This window comes from Melopsittacus undulatus, chromosome 2, assembly GCF_012275295.1.
Source record: "Melopsittacus undulatus isolate bMelUnd1 chromosome 2, bMelUnd1.mat.Z, whole genome shotgun sequence".
NCBI lineage: Eukaryota > Metazoa > Chordata > Aves > Psittaciformes > Psittaculidae > Melopsittacus > Melopsittacus undulatus.
This window is the reverse complement of record NC_047528.1, coordinates 12,325,734-12,353,206: the sequence shown is the minus strand read 5'-3', so window position 1 is coordinate 12,353,206 and position 27,473 is coordinate 12,325,734.

The window sequence follows — 27,473 nt, the reverse complement described above, 5'->3', positions numbered from 1 at the left end:
TGACACAAAGTTAAGTCTTTGAGCCTGGCAGAGCCAAGGGCAAGATGTTCCACATGAGAACAAGGGTGGCTGATGCCATTTCTTCTCCTTTCTTCTGCCTTTTCAGCTGAAAGTCCAGATAGGAAATGGACCAACCAGCGTGCACCCTTCTACACAACTACGCCGACAGAGTTTAAATGCCTTCTATAAAGGACACTGACACAAAGTTAAGTCATCGAGCCTGCAGAGCCCTGGCCAGGGCTTTCCTATGTCATCAAGTGTGGCTCATGCTATTTCTGGTCTTTCTGCCATTTCAGCTTCAACTCCAGATAGGAAATGGACCAAGCATCCTACACCCCTCTACGCCCCTACACCGACAGAGATTAAATGCCTTCTACAAAGGACACTGACACAAAGTTAAGTCAGGGAGAACTTCAGAGCCCTGACCAGGGTTTCCTCATGTGAGCGACTGGTGCTGCTGCTTAGATTGTTGACCGCCTTTTACAATTGCAGGCCCAGACCAGGACAGGACAAGAAAAAGCCACACTCTTCTCCTCCACCACACTGCCACAGATTAATGCCTTCCAGAAGGGACAAAGACCAAAGAGAAGTCATTCACACTGGCAGAGCCCTGGGCAGGGTTTCTGCCTGGGGAACTATGATGGGTAACACACAGTTTCTTTGTCTGCCTTTTCCACTTGCTGGCCCAAAAAAACACAGGACCCGACAATGGCACATTCTTCTCCTCCACCACACTGCCAGAGATTAAATGCCTTCCACAAGGACAAACACCAAAGATAAGTCAGTCACTCCGGCAGTGCCCTGGACAGGGCTGGCTACCCTGAGTCAGGATGTCTACTCTCTATATTCTTATCCTGTCTTTAACAGCTGCAAACCCGACAGCAAATGGACCAGACCATGGTGCACTCCTGTCCCCATCCACACAGACAGAGATTCACTTCCTTCTACGCAGGACACTGACACAAAGTTAAGTCTTTGAGCCTGGCAGAGCCAAGGGCAAGATGTTCCACATGAGAACAAGGGTGGCTGATGCCATTTCTTCTCCTTTCTTCTGCCTTTTCAGCTGAAAGTCCAGATAGGAAATGGACCAACCAGCGTGCACCCTTCTACACAACTACGCCGACAGAGTTTAAATGCCTTCTATAAAGGACACTGACACAAAGTTAAGTCATCGAGCCTGCAGAGCCCTGGCCAGGGCTTTCCTATGTCATCAAGTGTGGCTCATGCTATTTCTGGTCTTTCTGCCATTTCAGCTTCAACTCCAGATAGGAAATGGACCAAGCATCCTACACCCCTCTACGCCCCTACACCGACAGAGATTAAATGCCTTCTACAAAGGACACTGACACAAAGTTAAGTCAGGGAGAACTTCAGAGCCCTGACCAGGGTTTCCTCATGTGAGCGACTGGTGCTGCTGCTTAGTTTGTTGCCCGCCTTTTACAATTGCAGGCTCAGACCAGGACAGGACAAGAAAAAGCCACACTCTTCTCCTCCACCACACTGCCACAGATTAATGCCTTCCAGAAGGGACAAAGACCAAAGAGAAGTCATTCACACTGGTAGATCCCTGGGCAGGGTTTCTGCCTGGGGAACTATGATGGGTAACACACAGTTTCTTTGTCTGCCTTTTGCACTTGCTGGCCCAAAAAAACACAGGACCCGACAATGGCACATTCTTCTCCTCCACCACACTGCCAGAGATTAAATGCCTTCCACAAGGACAAACACCAAAGATAAGTCAGTCACTCCGGCAGTGCCCTGGACAGGGCTGGCTACCCTGAGTCAGGATGTCTACTCTCTATATTCTTTTCCTGTCTTTAACAGCTGCAAACCCGACAGCAAATGGACCAGACCATGGTGCACTCCTGTCCCCATCCACACAGACAGAGATTCACTTCCTTCTACGCAGGACACTGACACAAAGTTAAGTCTTTGAGCCTGGCAGAGCCAAGGGCAAGATGTTCCACATGAGAACAAGGGTGGCTGATGCCATTTCTTCTCCTTTCTTCTGCCTTTTCAGCTGAAAGTCCAGATAGGAAATGGACCAACCAGCGTGCACCCTTCTACACAACTACGCCGACAGAGTTTAAATGCCTTCTATAAAGGACACTGACACAAAGTTAAGTCATCGAGCCTGCAGAGCCCTGGCCAGGGCTTTCCTATGTCATCAAGTGTGGCTCATGCTATTTCTGGTCTTTCTGCCATTTCAGCTTCAACTCCAGATAGGAAATGGACCAAGCATCCTACACCCCTCTACGCCCCTACACCGACAGAGATTAAATGCCTTCTACAAAGGACACTGACACAAAGTTAAGTCAGGGAGAACTTCAGAGCCCTGACCAGGGTTTCCTCATGTGAGCGACTGGTGCTGCTGCTTAGTTTGTTGCCCGCCTTTTACAATTGCAGGCTCAGACCAGGACAGGACAAGAAAAAGCCACACTCTTCTCCTCCACCACACTGCCACAGATTAATGCCTTCCAGAAGGGACAAAGACCAAAGAGAAGTCATTCACACTGGTAGATCCCTGGGCAGGGTTTCTGCCTGGGGAACTATGATGGGTAACACACAGTTTCTTTGTCTGCCTTTTGCACTTGCTGGCCCAAAAAAACACAGGACCCGACAATGGCACATTCTTCTCCTCCACCACACTGCCAGAGATTAAATGCCTTCCACAAGGACAAACACCAAAGATAAGTCAGTCACTCCGGCAGTGCCCTGGACAGGGCTGGCTACCCTGAGTCAGGATGTCTACTCTCTATATTCTTTTCCTGTCTTTAACAGCTGCAAACCCGACAGCAAATGGACCAGACCATGGTGCACTCCTGTCCCCATCCACACAGACAGAGATTCACTTCCTTCTACGCAGGACACTGACACAAAGTTAAGTCTTTGAGCCTGGCAGAGCCAAGGGCAAGATGTTCCACATGAGAACAAGGGTGGCTGATGCCATTTCTTCTCCTTTCTTCTGCCTTTTCAGCTGAAAGTCCAGATAGGAAATGGACCAACCAGCGTGCACCCTTCTACACAACTACGCCGACAGAGTTTAAATGCCTTCTATAAAGGACACTGACACAAAGTTAAGTCATCGAGCCTGCAGAGCCCTGGCCAGGGCTTTCCTATGTCATCAAGTGTGGCTCATGCTATTTCTGGTCTTTCTGCCATTTCAGCTTCAACTCCAGATAGGAAATGGACCAAGCATCCTACACCCCTCTACGCCCCTACACCGACAGAGATTAAATGCCTTCTACAAAGGACACTGACACAAAGTTAAGTCAGGGAGAACTTCAGAGCCCTGACCAGGGTTTCCTCATGTGAGCGACTGGTGCTGCTGCTTAGTTTGTTGACCGCCTTTTACAATTGCAGGCTCAGACCAGGACAGGACAAGAAAAAGCCACACTCTTCTCCTCCACCACACTGCCACAGATTAATGCCTTCCAGAAGGGACAAAGACCAAAGAGAAGTCATTCACACTGGTAGATCCCTGGGCAGGGTTTCTGCCTGGGGAACTATGATGGGTAACACACAGTTTCTTTGTCTGCCTTTTGCACTTGCTGGCCCAAAAAAACACAGGACCCGACAATGGCACATTCTTCTCCTCCACCACACTGCCAGAGATTAAATGCCTTCCACAAGGACAAACACCAAAGATAAGTCAGTCACTCCGGCAGTGCCCTGGACAGGGCTGGCTACCCTGAGTCAGGATGTCTACTCTCTATATTCTTATCCTGTCTTTAACAGCTGCAAACCCGACAGCAAATGGACCAGACCATGGTGCACTCCTGTCCCCATCCACACAGACAGAGATTCACTTCCTTCTACGCAGGACACTGACACAAAGTTAAGTCTTTGAGCCTGGCAGAGCCAAGGGCAAGATGTTCCACATGAGAACAAGGGTGGCTGATGCCATTTCTTCTCCTTTCTTCTGCCTTTTCAGCTGAAAGTCCAGATAGGAAATGGACCAACCAGCGTGCACCCTTCTACACAACTACGCCGACAGAGTTTAAATGCCTTCTATAAAGGACACTGACACAAAGTTAAGTCATCGAGCCTGCAGAGCCCTGGCCAGGGCTTTCCTATGTCATCAAGTGTGGCTCATGCTATTTCTGGTCTTTCTGCCATTTCAGCTTCAACTCCAGATAGGAAATGGACCAAGCATCCTACACCCCTCTACGCCCCTACACCGACAGAGATTAAATGCCTTCTACAAAGGACACTGACACAAAGTTAAGTCAGGGAGAACTTCAGAGCCCTGACCAGGGTTTCCTCATGTGAGCGACTGGTGCTGCTGCTTAGTTTGTTGCCCACCTTTTACAATTGCAGGCCCAGACCAGGACAGGACAAGAAAAAGCCACACTCTTCTCCTCCACCACACTGCCACAGATTAATGCCTTCCAGAAGGGACAAAGACCAAAGAGAAGTCATTCACACTGGTAGATCCCTGGGCAGGGTTTCTGCCTGGGGAACTATGATGGGTAACACACAGTTTCTTTGTCTGCCTTTTGCACTTGCTGGCCCAAAAAAACACAGGACCCGACAATGGCACATTCTTCTCCTCCACCACACTGCCAGAGATTAAATGCCTTCCACAAGGACAAACACCAAAGATAAGTCAGTCACTCCGGCAGTGCCCTGGACAGGGCTGGCTACCCTGAGTCAGGATGTCTACTCTCTATATTCTTTTCCTGTCTTTAACAGCTGCAAACCCGACAGCAAATGGACCAGACCATGGTGCACTCCTGTCCCCATCCACACAGACAGAGATTCACTTCCTTCTACGCAGGACACTGACACAAAGTTAAGTCTTTGAGCCTGGCAGAGCCAAGGGCAAGATGTTCCACATGAGAACAAGGGTGGCTGATGCCATTTCTTCTCCTTTCTTCTGCCTTTTCAGCTGAAAGTCCAGATAGGAAATGGACCAACCAGCGTGCACCCTTCTACACAACTACGCCGACAGAGTTTAAATGCCTTCTATAAAGGACACTGACACAAAGTTAAGTCATCGAGCCTGCAGAGCCCTGGCCAGGGCTTTCCTATGTCATCAAGTGTGGCTCATGCTATTTCTGGTCTTTCTGCCATTTCAGCTTCAACTCCAGATAGGAAATGGACCAAGCATCCTACACCCCTCTACGCCCCTACACCGACAGAGATTAAATGCCTTCTACAAAGGACACTGACACAAAGTTAAGTCAGGGAGAACTTCAGAGCCCTGACCAGGGTTTCCTCATGTGAGCGACTGGTGCTGCTGCTTAGTTTGTTGCCCGCCTTTTACAATTGCAGGCCCAGACCAGGACAGGACAAGAAAAAGCCACACTCTTCTCCTCCACCACACTGCCACAGATTAATGCCTTCCAGAAGGGACAAAGACCAAAGAGAAGTCATTCACACTGGCAGATCCCTGGGCAGGGTTTCTGCCTGGGGAACTATGATGGGTAACACACAGTTTCTTTGTCTGCCTTTTGCACTTGCTGGCCCAAAAAAACACAGGACCCGACAATGGCACATTCTTCTCCTCCACCACACTGCCAGAGATTAAATGCCTTCCACAAGGACAAACACCAAAGATAAGTCAGTCACTCCGGCAGTGCCCTGGCCAGGGCGGGCTACCCTGAGTCAGGATGTCTACTCTCTATATTCTTATCCTGTCTTTAACAGCTGCAAACCCGACAGCAAATGGACCAGACCATGGTGCACTCCTGTCCCCATCCACACAGACAGAGATTCACTTCCTTCTACGCAGGACACTGACACAAAGTTAAGTCTTTGAGCCTGGCAGAGCCAAGGGCAAGATGTTCCACATGAGAACAAGGGTGGCTGATGCCATTTCTTCTCCTTTCTTCTGCCTTTTCAGCTGAAAGTCCAGATAGGAAATGGACCAACCAGCGTGCACCCTTCTACACAACTACGCCGACAGAGTTTAAATGCCTTCTATACTGGACACTGACACAAAGTTAAGTCATCGAGCCTGCAGAGCCCTGGCCAGGGCTTTCCTATGTCATCAAGTGTGGCTCATGCTATTTCTGGTCTTTCTGCCATTTCAGCTTCAACTCCAGATAGGAAATGGACCAAGCATCCTACACCCCTCTACGCCCCTACACCGACAGAGATTAAATGCCTTCTACAAAGGACACTGACACAAAGTTAAGTCAGGGAGAACTTCAGAGCCCTGACCAGGGTTTCCTCATGTGAGCGACTGGTGCTGCTGCTTAGTTTGTTGACCGCCTTTTACAATTGCAGGCTCAGACCAGGACAGGACAAGAAAAAGCCACACTCTTCTCCTCCACCACACTGCCACAGATTAATGCCTTCCAGAAGGGACAAAGACCAAAGAGAAGTCATTCACACTGGTAGATCCCTGGGCAGGGTTTCTGCCTGGGGAACTATGATGGGTAACACACAGTTTCTTTGTCTGCCTTTTGCACTTGCTGGCCCAAAAAAACACAGGACCCGACAATGGCACATTCTTCTCCTCCACCACACTGCCAGAGATTAAATGCCTTCCACAAGGACAAACACCAAAGATAAGTCAGTCACTCCGGCAGTGCCCTGGCCAGGGCTGGCTACCCTGAGTCAGGATGTCTACTCTCTATATTCTTATCCTGTCTTTAACAGCTGCAAACCCGACAGCAAATGGACCAGACCATGGTGCACTCCTGTCCCCATCCACACAGACAGAGATTCACTTCCTTCTAAGCAGGACACTGACAAAAAGTTAAGTCTTTGAGCCTGGCAGAGCCAAGGGCAAGATGTTCCACATGAGAACAAGGGTGGCTGATGCCATTTCTTCTCCTTTCTTCTGCCTTTTCAGCTGAAAGTCCAGATAGGAAATGGACCAACCAGCGTGCACCCTTCTACACAACTACGCCGACAGAGTTTAAATGCCTTCTATAAAGGACACTGACACAAAGTTAAGTCATCGAGCCTGCAGAGCCCTGGCCAGGGCTTTCCTATGTCATCAAGTGTGGCTCATGCTATTTCTGGTCTTTCTGCCATTTCAGCTTCAACTCCAGATAGGAAATGGACCAAGCATCCTACACCCCTCTACGCCCCTACACCGACAGAGATTAAATGCCTTCTACAAAGGACACTGACACAAAGTTAAGTCAGGGAGAACTTCAGAGCCCTGACCAGGGTTTCCTCATGTGAGCGACTGGTGCTGCTGCTTAGTTTGTTGCCCGCCTTTTACAATTGCAGGCTCAGACCAGGACAGGACAAGAAAAAGCCACACTCTTCTCCTCAACCACACTGCCACAGATTAATGCCTTCCAGAAGGGACAAAGACCAAAGAGAAGTCATTCACACTGGTAGATCCCTGGGCAGGGTTTCTGCCTGGGGAACTATGATGGGTAACACACAGTTTCTTTGTCTGCCTTTTGCACTTGCTGGCCCAAAAAAACACAGGACCCGACAATGGCACATTCTTCTCCTCCACCACACTGCCAGAGATTAAATGCCTTCCACAAGGACAAACACCAAAGATAAGTCAGTCACTCCGGCAGTGCCCTGGACAGGGCTGGCTACCCTGAGTCAGGATGTCTACTCTCTATATTCTTTTCCTGTCTTTAACAGCTGCAAACCCGACAGCAAATGGACCAGACCATGGTGCACTCCTGTCCCCATCCACACAGACAGAGATTCACTTCCTTCTACGCAGGACACTGACACAAAGTTAAGTCTTTGAGCCTGGCAGAGCCAAGGGCAAGATGTTCCACATGAGAACAAGGGTGGCTGATGCCATTTCTTCTCCTTTCTTCTGCCTTTTCAGCTGAAAGTCCAGATAGGAAATGGACCAACCAGCGTGCACCCTTCTACACAACTACGCCGACAGAGTTTAAATGCCTTCTATAAAGGACACTGACACAAAGTTAAGTCATCGAGCCTGCAGAGCCCTGGCCAGGGCTTTCCTATGTCATCAAGTGTGGCTCATGCTATTTCTGGTCTTTCTGCCATTTCAGCTTCAACTCCAGATAGGAAATGGACCAAGCATCCTACACCCCTCTACGCCCCTACACCGACAGAGATTAAATGCCTTCTACAAAGGACACTGACACAAAGTTAAGTCATGGAGAACTTCAGAGCCCTGACCAGGGTTTCCTCATGTGAGCGACTGGTGCTGCTGCTTAGTTTGTTGCCCGCCTTTTACAATTGCAGGCCCAGACCAGGACAGGACAAGAAAAAGCCACACTCTTCTCCTCCACCACACTGCCACAGATTAATGCCTTCCAGAAGGGACAAAGACCAAAGAGAAGTCATTCACACTGGCAGATCCCTGGGCAGGGTTTCTGCTTGGGGAACTATGATGGGTAACACACAGTTTCTTTGTCTGCCTTTTGCACTTGCTGGCCCAAAAAAACACAGGACCCGACAATGGCACATTCTTCTCCTCCACCACACTGCCAGAGATTAAATGCCTTCCACAAGGACAAACACCAAAGATAAGTCAGTCACTCCGGCAGTGCCCTGGCCAGGGCGGGCTACCCTGAGTCAGGATGTCTACTCTCTATATTCTTATCCTGTCTTTAACAGCTGCAAACCCGACAGCAAATGGACCAGACCATGGTGCACTCCTGTCCCCATCCACACAGACAGAGATTCACTTCCTTCTACGCAGGACACTCACACAAAGTTAAGTCTTTGAGCCTGGCAGAGCCAAGGGCAAGATGTTCCACATGAGAACAAGGGTGGCTGATGCCATTTCTTCTCCTTTCTTCTGCCTTTTCAGCTGAAAGTCCAGATAGGAAATGGACCAACCAGCGTGCACCCTTCTACACAACTACGCTGACAGAGTTTAAATGCCTTCTATAAAGGACACTGACACAAAGTTAAGTCATCGAGCCTGCAGAGCCCTGGCCAGGGCTTTCCTATGTCATCAAGTGTGGCTCATGCTATTTCTGGTCTTTCTGCCATTTCAGCTTCAACTCCAGATAGGAAATGGACCAAGCATCCTACACCCCTCTACGCCCCTACACCGACAGAGATTAAATGCCTTCTACAAAGGACACTGACACAAAGTTAAGTCAGGGAGAACTTCAGAGCCCTGACCAGGGTTTCCTCATGTGAGCGACTGGTGCTGCTGCTTAGTTTGTTGCCCGCCTTTTACAATTGCAGGCCCAGACCAGGACAGGACAAGAAAAAGCCACACTCTTCTCCTCCACCACACTGCCACAGATTAATGCCTTCCAGAAGGGACAAAGACCAAAGAGAAGTCATTCACACTGGTAGATCCCTGGGCAGGGTTTCTGCCTGGGGAACTATGATGGGTAACACACAGTTTCTTTGTCTGCCTTTTGCACTTGCTGGCCCAAAAAAACACAGGACCCGACAATGGCACATTCTTCTCCTCCACCACACTGCCAGAGATTAAATGCCTTCCACAAGGACAAACACCAAAGATAAGTCAGTCACTCCGGCAGTGCCCTGGCCAGGGCTGGCTACCCTGAGTCAGGATGTCTACTCTCTATATTCTTATCCTTTCTTTAACAGCTGCAAACCCGACAGCAAATGGACCAGACCATGGTGCACTCCTGTCCCCATCCACACAGACAGAGATTCACTTCCTTCTACGCAGGACACTGACACAAAGTTAAGTCTTTGAGCCTGGCAGAGCCAAGGGCAAGATGTTCCACATGAGAACAAGGGTGGCTGATGCCATTTCTTCTCCTTTCTTCTGCCTTTTCAGCTGAAAGTCCAGATAGGAAATGGACCAACCAGCGTGCACCCTTCTAAACAACTACGCCGACAGAGTTTAAATGCCTTCTATAAAGGACACTGACACAAAGTTAAGTCATCGAGCCTGCAGAGCCCTGGCCAGGGCTTTCCTATGTCATCAAGTGTGGCTCATGCTATTTCTGGTCTTTCTGCCATTTCAGCTTCAACTCCAGATAGGAAATGGACCAAGCATCCTACACCCCTCTACGCCCCTACACCGACAGAGATTAAATGCCTTCTACAAAGGACACTGACACAAAGTTAAGTCAGGGAGAACTTCAGAGCCCTGACCAGGGTTTCCTCATGTGAGCGACTGGTGCTGCTGCTTAGTTTGTTGCCCGCCTTTTACAATTGCAGGCTCAGACCAGGACAGGACAAGAAAAAGCCACACTCTTCTCCTCCACCACACTGCCACAGATTAATGCCTTCCAGAAGGGACAAAGACCAAAGAGAAGTCATTCACACTGGTAGATCCCTGGGCAGGGTTTCTGCCTGGGGAACTATGATGGGTAACACACAGTTTCTTTGTCTGCCTTTTGCACTTGCTGGCCCAAAAAAACACAGGACCCGACAATGGCACATTCTTCTCCTCCACCACACTGCCAGAGATTAAATGCCTTCCACAAGGACAAACACCAAAGATAAGTCAGTCACTCCGGCAGTGCCCTGGCCAGGGCTGGCTACCCTGAGTCAGGATGTCTACTCTCTATATTCTTATCCTGTCTTTAACAGCTGCAAACCCGACAGCAAATGGACCAGACCATGGTGCACTCCTGTCCCCATCCACACAGACAGAGATTCACTTCCTTCTACGCAGGACACTGACACAAAGTTAAGTCTTTGAGCCTGGCAGAGCCAAGGGCAAGATGTTCCACATGAGAACAAGGGTGGCTGATGCCATTTCTTCTCCTTTCTTCTGCTTTTTCAGCTGAAAGTCCAGATAGGAAATGGACCAACCAGCGTGCACCCTTCTACACAACTACGCCGACAGAGTTTAAATGCCTTCTATAAAGGACACTGACACAAAGTTAAGTCATCGAGCCTGCAGAGCCCTGGCCAGGGCTTTCCTATGTCATCAAGTGTGACTCATGCTATTTCTGGTCCTTCTGCCATTTCAGCTTCAACTCCAGATAGGAAATGGACCAAGCATCCTACACCCCTCTACGCCCCTACACCGACAGAGATTAAATGCCTTCTACAAAGGACACTGACACAAAGTTAAGTCAGGGAGAACTTCAGAGCCCTGACCAGGGTTTCCTCATGTGAGCGACTGGTGCTGCTGCTTAGTTTGTTGCCCGCCTTTTACAATTGCAGGCCCAGACCAGGACAGGACAAGAAAAAGCCACACTCTTCTCCTCCACCACACTGCTGAGGTTATATGGCTTCCAGAAGGGACAAAGACCAAAGAGAAGTCATTCACACTGGCAGATCCCTGGGCAGGGTTTCTGCTTGGGGAACTATGATGGGTATCTCAGAGGTTTTTTTCTATTTTTTCTGATGCAGTCCCAGACTATCACATTTAAGCACTGTGGGGCCTTCCTGTCCGCAGCCAGAGAGACAGGTTGCTTCCTTATAGAGATTATGCTTACATAAACTTTAGTCATCTTGCGAGGCAGATCTCTGGTCATTGTTGCCCATGGTGAGTCATTATGTTTGTTGTCCATATTCTTATCCTGTCTTTAGAGGTGCAAACCCATGATGGAATGGCCAGAGTGTTGTTTGCTCTTTTCCTCATCCATACAGGCAGAGATTCCCTTCCTTCTACAGAAGACATGGACACAAAGTTAAGTCTTTGAGCCTGCACAGCTCAGAGTATGGGTTTCTCATATGAACGACATTGGCTGCTGATTAGGTTTTTGCACTTTCTTTTCGATTTGCTGGCTCAGTCAAGGAGGGTGCCTGCTAATGGTGCGCTCTTCTCCATCATACCTCCAAAGTCTAACTGTCTTCTACAAGGCCACAGAGCAAAGTTAACTTATTCAGTCCGGCAGGGGCCTGGTCTGGGTTTCTCTATAGGGAACTCTGATGGATACCTTATACATTGCTGTACTGCCTCTTACAGATGCAGTTTCAGAGAAGGACAACAAAATAACATGGTTTACTCCTGTGTGTGCAGCCACACAGCTAGAGGTTTGGTTCTTTCTAAAAAGAACATTGCAACAAAGTTAAGTCATTGAGTCTTTACAGGCCTGGGCAGGGGTTGCCTATGTAAGCAACTGTGGCTGGTGCTTAGGTTATTTTCCTGCCTTTTGCAATTGCAGGAGCAGAAAAGTAGAACAGAAAATGGTTCACTCTTTTCCTCCATCAGAGTGCCAGAGATTATCTGTCTTCTACAAGGACAGAGAGCACAGGTAAGTCATTCACTCTGGCAGAGCCTTAGGCAACACTTGCTCAAGGTAAACCGTTATCAATACCGTATTGTTTATTGCCCTGCCTTTTTGCAGATGCAGCCCCAGAGAAGGACAATGAAACACCATAGTGCACTCTCGTCCCCAGCCACAAAGCCAGGGTGTCACTTCCTTCTGTGGAGGACTCTGACACAACGTTATGTCATCGATCCTGGCAAAGCCCTGGGCACGGGCTGCTCATGTTTACAGTAGTGCCTGCCATACAGTTTGTTGTCCAGCTTTTTGCAACTGCAGACCTAAGAAAAGACAGGATAGGACTGTGGCATGGTCGCTTTCCTTTCTCCAAAGGTGCTCAGCTGTGGGTTTTTCTAGTTTTCTACAAAGGCCTTGACCTAAGCACAAGGAAGCACAGCAAACCTCAGCCTGAAGTGCAACAAGGTTCCACAGGCATCCTGAGTCTCCCTTAAGTCAGGGACTGTGTCACAAGGGGAGGTCCATGTTACTTGCCCTGTCTGTGTGAAACTGCCCTGAAATGAATGTTTCTGATTCATAAACCTTTGACCAGTGCTTCTGCTGTATGTCATCTTTCAGGGGAATTATCCTATGCATTTTGTTTGTTGTCATTATTTCTTCCTTGTATTTAATTTATATATCTTTTTATACATTCATTCACATGCTATTTATATACCCACAGACACATTTTCATACACATATATTTTCTTATCCCTTCTGGGATCCAAAAGCCTAAGCTTTGTTGTCTCCCATGTTATAACTAACAGTCATCCACACTCTTAAACAGGACATTCCAGTGTGAGATTTCACTGAATGATTTGAACTACATACTGTCTTATTTCCTTCTAACTTAGGCAAGAGCATAAAAGAGATTAATTTTCAACATACATATTAAGGTCATGTATATTTTGATTTACTATTTTAATTTCTCAAGGGAAATATTTCTGTTCCTCATGCAGGCTTTTATTTGAAACAACCATCTTTCTACATACTTAATTGCCATGAGATAGGTGGTTTATTATACGGTAGGATTACAGGTATGCATTGCAACCATGCAAGGTGACAGCTAGCTTGTGGTTCATTTATAGATTTTTCAGTTGTCATTTTCAATCTAGGCAATTAAAAGCATAAAGCACTCTCATTATGATTTAATATTTAAACTAATGAACAAAATATTGTGAAATTATTGCTCAGAAATTCAATTATATGGAAAACATTTAAAATATTAGTAAAATCCCTCTTCTTGAATTCTTGATTATTCTTGATAGCAGTACTCAAATATTCCTTGAATTATAAAATTCTCCTTGCAGTACATTTACACTTCTGAAATACCAGGATGTATGAATTCTTAATAAAGAGTATTTAAATCCTCATGGAAATGGAAATTGGAATCTGTGTAATCTTAGACAGTAGACAAATGTGGTTTCTCTGTTACATACAGAGATACTTTCAATCTCTTCCTCAATCATTGATTAAAGATTATAAAATGTTCTTTAGTTCTTGCTGAGCAATGTAAATACCACAAGAACAAACTGCAGACAAGAATGTTTCCTGTACTTCTAATTCTGTAGTAACTGAAACAGTGTCATTCCTCAACACACAGCTCTCTCACAATACCTGATATAATTCCGGGTCAATAAATACACTATGAATGAGAACAAATTTCTGGACCACAGAGATGAGCAGGAAGGTACTATTACACTGTTCAAAGACCTGTGTTTAAACTGGATTAGCAATATTATTGTGTCTGATAATTCTGTGTGCTGTACATTTTAAGAATATAATACATAAGGTACTTGTAAAAGTTTTCTTAATATCTATAAAAATGTAACTGTCTGCAGAAGGAAAGGGTGTAGGAAATTCTACACTGCACCGGTCACTTTCATCAAATGTTATTAGTGTAATTTGACCTTATCTCCAATGTTGCAGTACCAGTCAAGCTAAGTGACTGTCAGAAATAGCCTTCTTGTGCCATTTTCTCAGTTTTAGGTTTTGTTGGGAGGAAACAGTTCCTTTCACTCTAGTATTTTCACCCAGCAGACGTGGTATCTGAGGGGATATGCTCAGGCAGCATGTGAATATGGGCTAAGGAGATACTCCTTCAAGTGTTGCCCTTTCATGTGCTCATGTCTCTTTAGAAGCACATTTTTACGCTGGTGATAGTGGTGCATGGCTTTGTATATCCCTCTGAAGGTGGACTAGAGAGATCTTTGGACAAACCATTTGTTTTCAGCTGTTACTCTGACATAGTGACAAAATTTGTCCAAATGGCAGTTGGGAAAAAAGGCGATGGCAGTTCTCCTTTGAAAGCAGAGCATCTCAGCAAAATTTAAACAGACAGGTTGTCACAGGACTGGGAAGACAACGTTTTCTTATCTCCCTACTTTTTCTTTTTTTTTTTCATTTGTCAAAGGTTTGTTGAACTCATGGAGATGGAAGTATTCTCTAAAGAAAAGCTACAAAATATTGTAAAATGGCAGGACTTCTAAAGCAGCCTAAAATGAGATGAACAGATCATGAAAATAGACACTGGATTCTGCATACAGACCTACCCAGAGAGGCACCAACTTGACGTACCATGGACAAAACAATACCCCAATGATCCTGTCAGTCCTGGGTATTAACACATTCAGGATACATTAAGAAAGCTTTAGGAGCTGCTGATAAGGTGATATATGCTGTCAAAACATCCATACCACCATAATTTCTTAAAATTAAAGAAAGTTGTTTAATTTCAAATTGTTCCTACAGCGTGAAAGACACATTTTGGTAAAGGTGGATCACGTTTTAGTGCTAGTCATTCTAAAAACAATGTTTGAATGTTTCTTTCTTGATTTTTTTTACAGTTTGTGCTTGTTGTATGCTTTTGAGGTGATGATTCTAAAGGGTCTTCTGATTAACTTCTGTTACCACAGAAACAGTTTAACATGTTAAGTCTATTCAGAAAATATTTTATATACATAATTAATTAACTTGCATTCAAAGAAAACATGCTGTTTTCTTCATCTAAAAGCTAAAAACCCCTTTTTTCAGCTTAAACACTTAGAAAATGTATTAACTTCAGTACTAATACTGATTTTACAAGCATGTTCTACAACATAAGCTTTCACTTAACACCTAAGAAATAAAGAATGACTATCCATTTTAATATCTCTATAACCTGTCAAAATAGAAAACCTCCATTAATATAATGAAAAAAAAATCCCACTTATTTATCACAGCAAAATATGTTCTAATGTTTACAGATGTGTGTAATAGATTTTAAGATTAACAACGGTGGCTACAATCAGTAATTATTTTGCACAGATAGAAGCAGATACACATATATATATAAATATATATATTTATAAGAAATGAATTTTTAGAATATATTTAATCTCAAAACTATGCTTCAATTAAACTTAATAAACAAATGAAGTAATAAATAATAAACTTAGGACACTTTCCTTTCAAGAAGTAAATTCCAGCAGATACACATGCCTTGAGGTATGTACATTGATCCTAGTATGATGCATGCTGGAACAGCATACAGTACATGCATGACTGAATTTACACTGCAAAAGAGATATAAATTGTTTTCATAATTTTTTAACTTTATCTTTTCTGAAGCAGATATGTTTATTTGCTTATTAGGAAAGATAAGGCAAGGGTTTTTTTCGTTGCTTGAAAATGCCTTCTCTGTTCTGTGGCCTGAAACAACCATATCTCTTTTAAACTTTGTTTGTATTATCTAAATGCACGCCACCTTAATCAATATTATCCAATATTCTTTAGCAATGAAATAATTTTCAGTAATTTGTGTCTTTAATTCCGACTGATAAGTGCTGAATCTAGTAGATGGTGGGGAAACAGAAATTCTCATTCAATAAAAATTAGATTCAGATCTTCCACAAATTTGAGGATCATTGATTCAAATACTTTCAGTTGTGAATTGGAGCCTGATTGTTATTCTCTGTTAAAATATATCAAACCAAAGATAGAAGGATAAAAAGTCTTTATTCAAGGTTAAGTTCAATTATCTTTACTGTGGCATTTCCAAAGTTTTTTGAAGAGTAAGAAAGTATAAGAGTTCTCAGTTTTATGATTCTTCAAGAGTATTTAATGAATAATTCACACTCCCTATGCACATCTTTTAGTTATGACTTTACAAGTTGATACATAGCTTGAAGAGGACTGTATTGCCTTAACTGCATGTTTACACTAAATCCACAGAGTTTAAATTCAGTAATGAGCTACAGCATAGTTCTTTTAATTTTAGAAATAATTAAAAACATGCTGCATTAACAGTGCAAATTAAATGGCATAAAGTCAGTATAAAAGGGCCTTTCTCGGAAGCTGTATCAGGCCTCTGAACATGTCTGCTGAGAAATTAGTTGAGAAGTCACTTGTGGACCTGTATACTTAGGCAGCTTGGTTGTTTTTTTTTCTCATGGGAAACATGTCTCCTGAGCATATACTATTTATTAGATGCTTGAATTATTCAAGTTCTCAATATAAATTATGTTTCCCCCTCTCCTGTTAATATCCTCTCACTTGTAGCAGTGGTGACCTCATGACCACACATGATCACAGGGTGATGTAGAATTTCCTCATTTACTAGGCCCTGGCTAATAGACACAGCCACTTAACCCTACCACTTATCACATACCAGTTGTAGGAAGTTAACTAGAATATCATACAATCAAGAGGTCTGTAAGTTGGGGGGGGGGGGGACAACAAACAAAAAAAAACCCTTAAAATCAAATCAAACCCTGAGGAATTTACTAATTTAAGTAAGTGGAGTGCCGGCTGATTGAGATCGTGAACTTACTTACCCTTCTGCATATCAAAGACATTATCTCAAAGTTATTAACAGAATTGAGAAAGGTTTTGAAAATCACCTGCATTCAGCTCCCATAGCAGATGTGTTCTTGCCTTCTTGGATGATGCAGATTATCCTGCCATGGAGGGCTCAGTCCTACCACACCAGAAATATACTGGTTGTTTCTAGGTTCTGTTTCATACTTGTGCTTGTGCCATGCAGGTGCTTCAGATAATCAAGGGCTTTTAAAATATTACTCAGGTGTCTTAGAATTATTTGTTTCTACAACTGTCTACACAGACCTGTAAGTGTCAGACAGGTTTATGCAGTCCATGGAAGAAAGAGTTGAAGTCCCCCTCTTCTAAGTCATGTACTCTGGTCACTGGGGTTTATGAGTTAATGGCCCATTTCAGATTTTGTCTCCAGTCAGTTTCTTCACTACCTGCTGCAAAATAGAAGCAGTTTAACTGCAAAGTTTGAATGTGACCTCTATGTTTTGAGAAGACTCATGATTGCTGACCTATATCAGGTATAATCTTAGTGTATTGCCTAAAAATGCCAAGAATTTAGGTGGTGAAATGTGCATCCTGAGGATCCCTATTCCGTATCCAATTTTCTTATAGTGAGATGGGCATAAAGTTTTCTGAGCCCTCTCAAAGTAAGGATTTAAGCATAACAGTCAAACTTCATATGAAATTTAAAAGCGGTAAGCTGTCTTTATGTCAGCTGTTGTTTTGTTGGTTTGGGGGTTTGTATTTTTTTTTCCAAGAAGACATGATGGAGAAAATCAGAGTTACTCAATGAAAAGTTGCTTTATAGTTCCAGCTTGTACTATATTATTCATAAAGTCTGTACTCTTTTTTTGCCTTGAAGTTACTGATTTCTTCTCCTTCAGTTTCTGGATGTTTGTGGTATTGAAGACCAGGGTAATACACTCTGGTTCTAATCTAACTGATTTTCACCCGCACACATCAGGTTGGCTGGGAGGAGTTATCACTGTCTGGTGCATGGGCGATAACTGAGGTTACTCTAGTCACTGCTTACAAAGAATATTCCAAGGGAAGGACACATGTAGAAACCTGCTCCTGTTCCAGAAATTCTGTCAAACAGAATTTATCTCCTTACATTATTCAAATAATTTGTTTCTGTTCAAAAACCCACATGCATATACCATTAGCTTCCAATACATGCAATGTACCTTCCAGGGAAGAAACAAAAACAGACTTTACAGAGAGAAGTAGTAGTCCTGCAATCATAGTCATTATACTGCACAAATGCTGTTGATCTCTGAGGTAATAATCACCAGTCTTTCCTCTGTTACTTCCTCAGACTATTATTGATTAAATATCCTCTAACCTCTTTCTTCCACCCTCTCCTACCTTCCTTTTTTATTTTCTTTTTCTTTCTACCTTTCTTTGTACAAAATTCACACAAAAATTATCACTAAAGATGCAGGTATCAGAAATGTGGTTTCTTTAATTGTAACCAGATATGAGAAAAGGTGTATTGTTACTATGAATACTGCATCTAAAGGTAAATAACACCATAACACAACGGTATGTCTATCCACGCATGCACATGTGTGCATGTATGACTGAGCTGAAATCACAGAGCAGATAATTAAAAGTAGTCTTATAAAATTTATTATTCATGGTTAATTTACATTACTATCATCCATGATAGAATAAGAAACATTCCAAAGAAAAAAATTTTGTTTAAAAAAGGGACCTCCATTTTACTAGATGAAACTGTGCTGTCATGGAATTTCAATCTACTGGTTTACTATTTTCATGTAGCAAAACCTATATAAAACTCTTCTGCGTAAGAATCTTTAAGAAAGTTTTAACTGGTGACTTTAAGGCTAGTCTGAAGAATCTAAAGGGAAATTATGTCTGAGAATTACTGAGTAAGCTGATAAAAATGTTCTGTCTGCTTCTGGAAAACGTTTCAAAGATTCAGAGTGGGAAACTAGACTTACCATCAGGTTTGAAGGCCTCTGAAAAGTGGTAGAGATTTGTTGGGGAGTGATAATGCTGTGCAGCTCCTCTCCAGGCTGGTGAAGACACACTTCCTATTGAAGGACTGCTTAATCGTGGTCTGTTCTTTGAATTAAATGAGGGTAAAGATGAGCTACCAGATTTGAGTCTTAGTATAGCAGCATATGAAGTGGGCAGACCAGGAACAGCTTCTGAATATTCTGAAAAAAAATCCCCGAAGTGAACACTGAATAAAGATAAAATCTATCGCTTTTCAAAAGATTATTTAGCTATGCAGAAGAAAACTTCTCTTTGTAAAAGAAGTGTCAGAGTCACCCCGGACTCCATGAGGGACTCAGCTTCTAAACAGAACTGAGTAACAGCATAGAGCTCCAATACAGAAAATTCCCCTGCAGTTTCAACACAATATAAAAATCAGTCTTATTATATTTGTTACCTATGGCAATATGAGTTCTCAATCTCAGTTCTATTTCTATGACCCTAAGTCACTAGTAAAAGTGTCTGCCCAGCCACCATCTATCCTTCACATCACCTCTCCTACCTTTTAGAAGAGGCTCGAATTCAGCAAAAGCAGATGACTGTTATTTTTAAATTACTCTTTTCATCTCTGTAAACTCTAAATACACAGATTTTTGATGACGCTATATCTCATTTAAAATCTGGATTTAAATACAAGTTTTACTTATCACACTAAATGCTTAGTGCAGAACGGACATTTTTGTGAAGAGGAAGACATTCCCTGGGGAATACGGATACAGGAAAGGGATAAGACTCTCTCTAACACAGTCTACATCAGAGGATAGAAATGTTTGGTGGTGAATGTAGCAGCCCCAGTGGCAGGAAAGCTGATTAGTTAGGCACTGTAGAGCTCCTCACATCCTTAACAGCTCAGAACCTCTGATATCCCCAGGACTGCTGATACCCTCCATAGAAATACTGAAGGAAAATTTGGAAATGGGCAGACTGGGGCACAGTCTTGTTTTTCTCACATGGAGCTGGGATGCAGCCAGCTTGCAGCTGGTAACAAGGATGCAAGACAACATGCAAAGGACTCTTGCTTCGAAAAAATACCACAACAGCTCTGTCTTTTAATGAAACACATATCCTTCTGCTTCTAACCCAAGGTGAACAAATGATCTGTAATCCACATGACATGGATAAGCCATCAGAAAGGAAACACTAAATTAAAGAGTATGGTGTTACAGAACTATTCCTGTGCAATTCTAACAGTGATACACACTCTGGTTTACAGGATTCATTTCTATGTGGTTCTGTTTGGGGCTTTTTTTGTTTTTTTTTAAGTGGGAGCAATGGTGATTGCTGTTGGGAGGACATTCCTCCAGTGCACAGACAGACATAGAAGAAATACACACTGGAATGAATTTTGTTTTATAATTAAAAAAAAAAGAAAAAAAAAGACTTGCCTTTGGTCCAAACTTTACAACAAAGCATAATAAACCTTAATAGGATTTCCAAAGGAAACATGATTGCAATCACAGATATAATGAATGTACTGTTCCCTGAGTATTTTCTGCAGATACAGGCACTTTTCTATTTTTGGCATGGTATTTTAGCTCTCTGCTATTTGCCCTACGGCAAAGGACATGGATGTAGGAAAACTTTATGTCAGTACTTTTTCAGCAAATGATAAATACTTTGTGTGACTGAAATATGGTATTATTAGGCTGTTAAATACACTATGTGCCATGCTTGTATCAGTACTAAAACTAGTATCTCAAGAACTTTTAAACTATGTAGTCCACTTGTTAACAACATAGTTCCTTAGGTGATGTTCCTGAATACATCAGCTAGTCCAGCTCGAGAAGATGAAAATAATTATTCTTTTTTCATTGGAAAAAACACAAAACACTCTCCCTTGCTGGGTATGCAGAAAGGCTTCTTGTCCAAGCTAGATTGAGCCTTATATTGTTCCGTTTGTAAAGAAATGAAGATTAGCAATCAGAAATGTACATATAATCCTGATTACTAGACAGACCATTTACTATAGCTTCTACGGTCCTATCTCCCTGTGTTATCATCTTGGAAGGTGGGTGGAACAAGCACACAACTCTGCATGTTTCTACATAAGCATATTATATGATAATTTTTCCTTTGTTTCAACAACTAAACTTTTCATTTCCGAAAAGTTTTCATTTCTCCCAGACTGAGGACAAAATGTAGCCAGGCCCCTGCTCCTCTAAGAAGTCCGCCACTTAGCTCCCCTCCTTGCTGTGTCTCCCATTCTCTGCTATCTCCACCTGCTTATGTAAAAGTCCTTTAGATGATCTTGCTTACAGGAGAGTAACATCCTTTTACCAAATATCTCACCCAGCAAACAAGTTAAAACAGATGCCTTCCTCCCTGCTGCCCAGAAGAGAAACAAAAAGTAATTATAAACACATCAAAAATTGAATCCTCCATTACATTTAATTCATATACTACCAGGCCAAACTGTAGATAACACACACATAGGAGAGCAAAATAAACATTAATCCTTCCAAAATTTTACTATGCAAAACCTTTTATTGTTTTTAATTGGAAGGCATGCCAACTTATGAGATGAGACATACTACAGTTCCTAGTAAGCTTGAGCTAACAAGTATTCCTAACCTATTTAGCTTGGGATCAGACCTTATGCCATTAGGGTGAGTGCCTGGAACAGATTCCAGGCTGAGGAATGCAGCTGGAAGGGAAAGAGGTTTGAGGAAGTGTGGGAGCCAGACAGAGGGGAAAGGCTAAGCACTACATGGTACTGGAAAAAGGAGAAAATACAATGGCAAGACTCACTCCAAGCTGCCTAAATTTTAACAACACACCATGTTGCTAGACAAAACTAAATAGAAGCCACACTGAAATCTCCAGTGGCATGCAGCCTCCCTTTCTGCAAAGGTTTGAATCAAATTGCAGTTTTTGCTAATGTAATATTTCTCATTTTTACGCTATGACTCTCCAGTTTCTTTGATACGTAACACAATAAGCTACTCCAGTAAATAGGATTCAAAAACCCTGAAACAGTTTTGACAACTTCTTTTCACTGAAATAGTATGGGTAGGCAGCTCGGTGAAATGAACTTGCTCTGTGCTGCCTCATCAAGTCAAGAAGACTGTAATTCTTCTCCCACTTGAAAAAAATGTTTAAAAATTCTTTGTTATCCAGTTGAATGGGGAACACTTGGTCCACAGAGGTAAATCCAGGCCTTGAAAGAACAAAAGAACCAGCATGATTTCAGGTGGCACAGATGATAAAGTACATCACTGATACGAAGAAAAAGAAGGGAAGCATGCAAAAGTCACCTTACATGGTGAAAAGGTCCTGCAGTAATGCAGTAGTACCCAAGCTGGTTTATGACCTTTCATGGTATAACTGTTGTTTAGCTGGGATTAGTGATCTATGTGAAATTTCACCCTGACTCTGGTTCCTGTCATGCTCATAGTGGAACTATCCAAGTAAAGTTTCTCTTGTAAGACATAACTGGAAATAGTTAATAAATTATACATAAGCAAATATTTTGTGGTTTACTGAAAGCCTGTAGCCTGTGATCATTACCGACAACTAAAGCAGAAATCATGCTTACCTGAAAACAAAACCTACTTCTTAATCCAAACATTTGCCTCCAGAGATTTGGGCTTCTTAACTGCCTCGTTGCAATGGCTTAATTAGAATATATTTTTATTGGAGTACTATTTACAATAAAATTATTCCTTTAATTTGGTTTGGATTAGACTTTCGAGACTTAATTTTGAGAATAAATTTATTTCCATTAAGTACATAGTTAAACTGCTGGAGAGTAGCTGTTGCTCTCTAATATGTTTTTTTAGCTTTACCAATCTTCCATCAAAGAGCTATGGGTAGCTCTCAGAACTCTGCTGCACTTTAGCTTGTCAATGAAATTATATTTTCCCTAACCTTATTCTTAGAAATAATTTAACTATTTGGGATAAAACACCCAAAGTTTCTCAGCTACAAGCAGACACAGATAAGGAATCCCTAGGCCCGAATGCTAAAGTTATTAAGCAAATAGAAATCAGCCACAATAAAATTAGCAGCTTGGATTAGCCTTCACAGTTCTTTGCAGTAGAACTACCAGATTTATAGTCATTTTAACAACAGTATGACAGTTTTAAGACAGACTACATTTTTTTTTCTTCCAAGTGAACATTTTCTTAAATGTGATTTTCAACAGCAAACTATGATTTTAATTATTTTGGGTAACTTTTTAATGAATATGTGTCAACTGATTAAATTATTCATTTATCTTTTATTATTTCCAGCACACACCACTCCTCAGCCTTGGTTGGATTCAACACAATGAGGAAAAACAGTGCCACAGATAATAGAGAAACTCTTTTACTGATTACTGAGGTTATGTTCTTTTAGAAAAAAAAATCCTCAAAATATTAATTTCATGATCATTTGAAAGAAGCTTACTCCTATAATTTGGAATAGCTATGTCAGGTTAAATTCAACTTCATTTCATGTGTGCTGTGGGAAAGCTAAGCTGACTGACAGAAAGGGGATCTTTTCCCAAAGGATGGCATATGCAGTACATACATAATACTTAGGTATAGCCAGTGGGTACAAATATAAGGCACACATGCTATCTGCTATATTTTATCTGGCAGATATTTTTCAAAAGGCACAACGCATGTCAACATAGCTCCAACAATGGCACTATGTAATTTGACAAAAATATATTCTTTCATCAAACAGGGAATGATACAAGGCAAATTCACTGAATCCATCCCCAAACCTTTTTGAAAACTGTCTTTGTAATGTTTGAAATCTATGGTGAATAAAGGATTCTGACTCATGGGTTGTTGTTTTGTTTTCCTTCATTCTTTTTTTTCCCAGCAACTCCTGGTCAGTTACTAACTCATTGACATTTCTCATCTATCTAATTAAAATGTAGTCTATCTTATAATACTTGCAAATGTGACCTTCATTTGTGTATTTTTGCTAGCTAGCATGTTTAATCAAATGCCACATGTCACTAAGAATGCTAACCCTTTTTTCTTCTATTGTAACTTTTAATTATAATGTTTCAGTGGAAGTGTTCATTCTTCAACGCCTACGAAAAAGCGTGCCTTCATTCTGCGACATGGATTGTATCACTGCTGCTCCTCAATTTTTTAAGCAGAAATACATTTTTTGCGTTGTTCTGTTTCATAATGACATACAACCTGGCAATCACTTCAGAGAAACACTAGAACAGTAGGAAACAGTTGATAATGCGTCCTTCCAGGGCATCTTCTTATGAGAACTAGGATTACTACTAAAACACAGCAAGATGTCAATGAATTATGTTTTCCTGATAAAATGAGATTAAATTGGAAAAAAAAATAAAAAAAAACCCAAACCAAACCAAAAAACCGTAACAAAAATACAGAAAAAAGTGTACGTCAGATTTTTATGAAAACTTGTTAGTACATCTGATCCACTTTTGCACACCTCCCGATCTGTGTGGTTTAGTTTATGTGCTAGAGATTTCATTTTAAAGATGCTATTATGTCCCAATTATTACTCAAATAAAAGTCAATGCAACAAACCAAAATAATTAAAAAGCTTGAAAACTTCACTGGGAACCTCATTTTAAACATCTGGAGTCTCGATGTCTACGTACGAGCTAGTGAGCCTGGGTTCACTTTACAGGTAGTAAAGAGAAAGAAGAACACGACATATAACGTGATGGACATACTCAATGAATGCCTACTTTTTGCCACAGACTTTAAGAGGAAAATAAGGTGAGAAGATGAAATGCCAATATTTTAACTTGTTGAGATGTCCACTGTCTTAGTCCTTTCCTCATACACCATTTCCAGCTTCAGCTGTGTTTCTGCTCAAAATGTCCAGTTGTTTTGTGGAGGAGTGAGGATCCAGAGATTTGAACTGTTTTACAAAGCAGCAGTGGAGGATGATTTAGAAGCTAGAATTTCTCAAGGAACATACAGTCTTCATCAACCTTTTCCTCTACAGATTTGACAGTATGGGAAAGGGAGAAAAATAAACTATATAAGATGATCTTTCCAGGGGGGGAGGAGGGGGGGATATTTTGGCCAAAATAAATAAACCTTCAATTAAAAAAAAAATATATTCTGTTGAAATTTCAGAACATAGACTCTTACGGACAGATATGAACCAAAAAATAGATATATATTTTGTTTTCCTTCAAAGTAACAAAGGCAAAGTGCTTTGAAGACTTAAAGCTTTGACTGAAAGATTGTAAAGAGTATTTCCAGTACCTAATAGCAAATGAATCAGCATCTCTGGTATATTATACTGTTAGAGGTAATTTAAATGTCATGAATTTTTATGAGGAATTATTTTTAATATGATAAAGATGCTTTTGTAGAGTTAGTCCTTGTCTCCCTTTCTAGTGAAAAAACAATCTATTTTCTATCTTACTTCCACTTCATACTCATAATGCAGAGAATAGATGGCTCAATATATGGCCAATTATTCCCACTTTGTATCCAACATGTAACATTCACCAGATCAAGCAAAATATGCTTTAAAATAGAATACTTTCAGCTACAGAATGCTTGCAAATGCAGTAACAAAAATAGTATATGTAATAATATATTTCAATTATGGAAGAACATTTGTTGAAAGTAATTTTATACTGAGAAAAGTGTTTTGAGGTTATTGTCATAATTTTTCTACAAAATACTTAATACTTTCTGTTTCAAAACATAGTAATATAATACACAGATTACTACTAGTTAAGGTAATAGTCTTCAAACACAGCAATTATGTTCAGTAAGTGCCTTGCACCTTCATCCAATTCACTGAAGTCATGTAATAAAAAGTGCTTTTCAGATATAAAAAACATAAAACTTTGAAAACTCTTCTCATTAACTTACTGAAGGAAATTTTAACTCCAAATAGTATCAACAAAACTTTATAATTCAGCATATTCCATCTAGCTGAATATTTATTACTTCTTTTTTTGCACTCTTTAAGACCACAAATGTGTCAGACTTTACCAATGTGTGGAATTCTTCTGCCTGTTTGTCTAATAAAAAGGAGGTTTAAGTCAGGTTTGTCTGAAAGAATAACACTTAGAGAAGATGGAATTGGTAGCTGAGGGCATCACTACTCTCATGACACCCAAGAAAGAGAATGTAGAAATTAGTTTCTACATATTTTGTGATCTTTTGCCTGAAGTGTTGCGTATTAGGTGTAATTTGTAGACGTATATGAAGAAGTGCCCTAAGACTCCTAAGTGGTTTTTGCTTGACAATTTTTAGATATGCTTCACTGTCCTACTTCATCAGGTACTTTTCATACAATATTTTCCAGCTCAGACGTGACATGTATTCTCTAGCAGGAAAAGTATGGAGTGTTACTAATGTGAGATCCATAGATTAGCCTATGCTGCATGCTTTTAATTGAAATCTTAACTTATTTTCCCCATGGCTGATGATCATCAGAATGAGCTGTCAATTCTGAATGTGAAGACAGAACCAAATACCAAAGGTCAACTATTTCAGCACAAATCAATTAAAGCAATTAGATGGATAGAAATTCTTATTTACAGCCCTTCTTTCCTACAATGATATGCATATAAATGTTAGGTGGCCAATAATAAACAGATCAATCCACAGCAAAGGAGAAATTTGTAATTGACATTATTAATACAAAATACTTGATTAAATTATTAATACTATAATGAAAACTGAAATAGTCAAAATCTTAATAAACAGCATGTGAAGAAAACTACCTGCTGATTTTCTTGGCAATGGAAATGTGTATGCATTTGTAAAGCCATGTTTTTTTAAGTGATCAGATAGCTACTTGGCTGGAAAAAAACATAAGCTAGTATGTTGCTCACTTTTCAGAAAGTTTCTGAACCATATTCTGAACTAACTTGAAAATATAAGCTTATCAGCTGCTGCTCAAACACAAGCTCTGGTACTGCCTTAAAACTACCAGATGTATCTTTCAAGAGCCACATTTGTTTTTTCTCCTACATCCTTCAAACAAGGAATTACCTTCCCATAAATATTTTTATTATCATCTTACTGTATTCCTGAAAACACACTTTTTGGTGATGCCAAAGGTGCTCACAGGCCAGCTGGATAGCTGGTGTGAAAGCTGTTTATGCTCTATATGTGCTCACTCATCAGACTTCTTTGGTCTGCCTTACACGGTAACCTTGCTAGTGAGGACTATGTGTCTCTGCTTGTGCATTTAACTGTCATTAAATAAGAACCTCTGCAACCATGGATCATATCCCAGCTGCCACCAGGCAGTTTACCAGCCACACTTCCCCAGGCATCTAGCTTTGCATGGGGTTGTTATCACAAAATTCTTACCACTAAAATGCAGGGTTACTAACAAAATACTGAAAACAAAACAAGTTAGTGGAATATATGTATATGACAGAAAACTATGTTCATTTGTAAAGAAAAGAGGCTACTGCTTCAGGCTCACATCATCAGGCAGAGCTTTCACCAAGGGATAAACACACTTCACTATTCAAACAGCTTCCCCCTCTTCAAACCTATGTGGATAGAAGAAGCTGAAAGGCAAGAGAAATTAGCTACTTATTTAAGAGAAACCGCTGGAAATAATATTAAAAGCATATTATTACTTTTTATACAACATAAT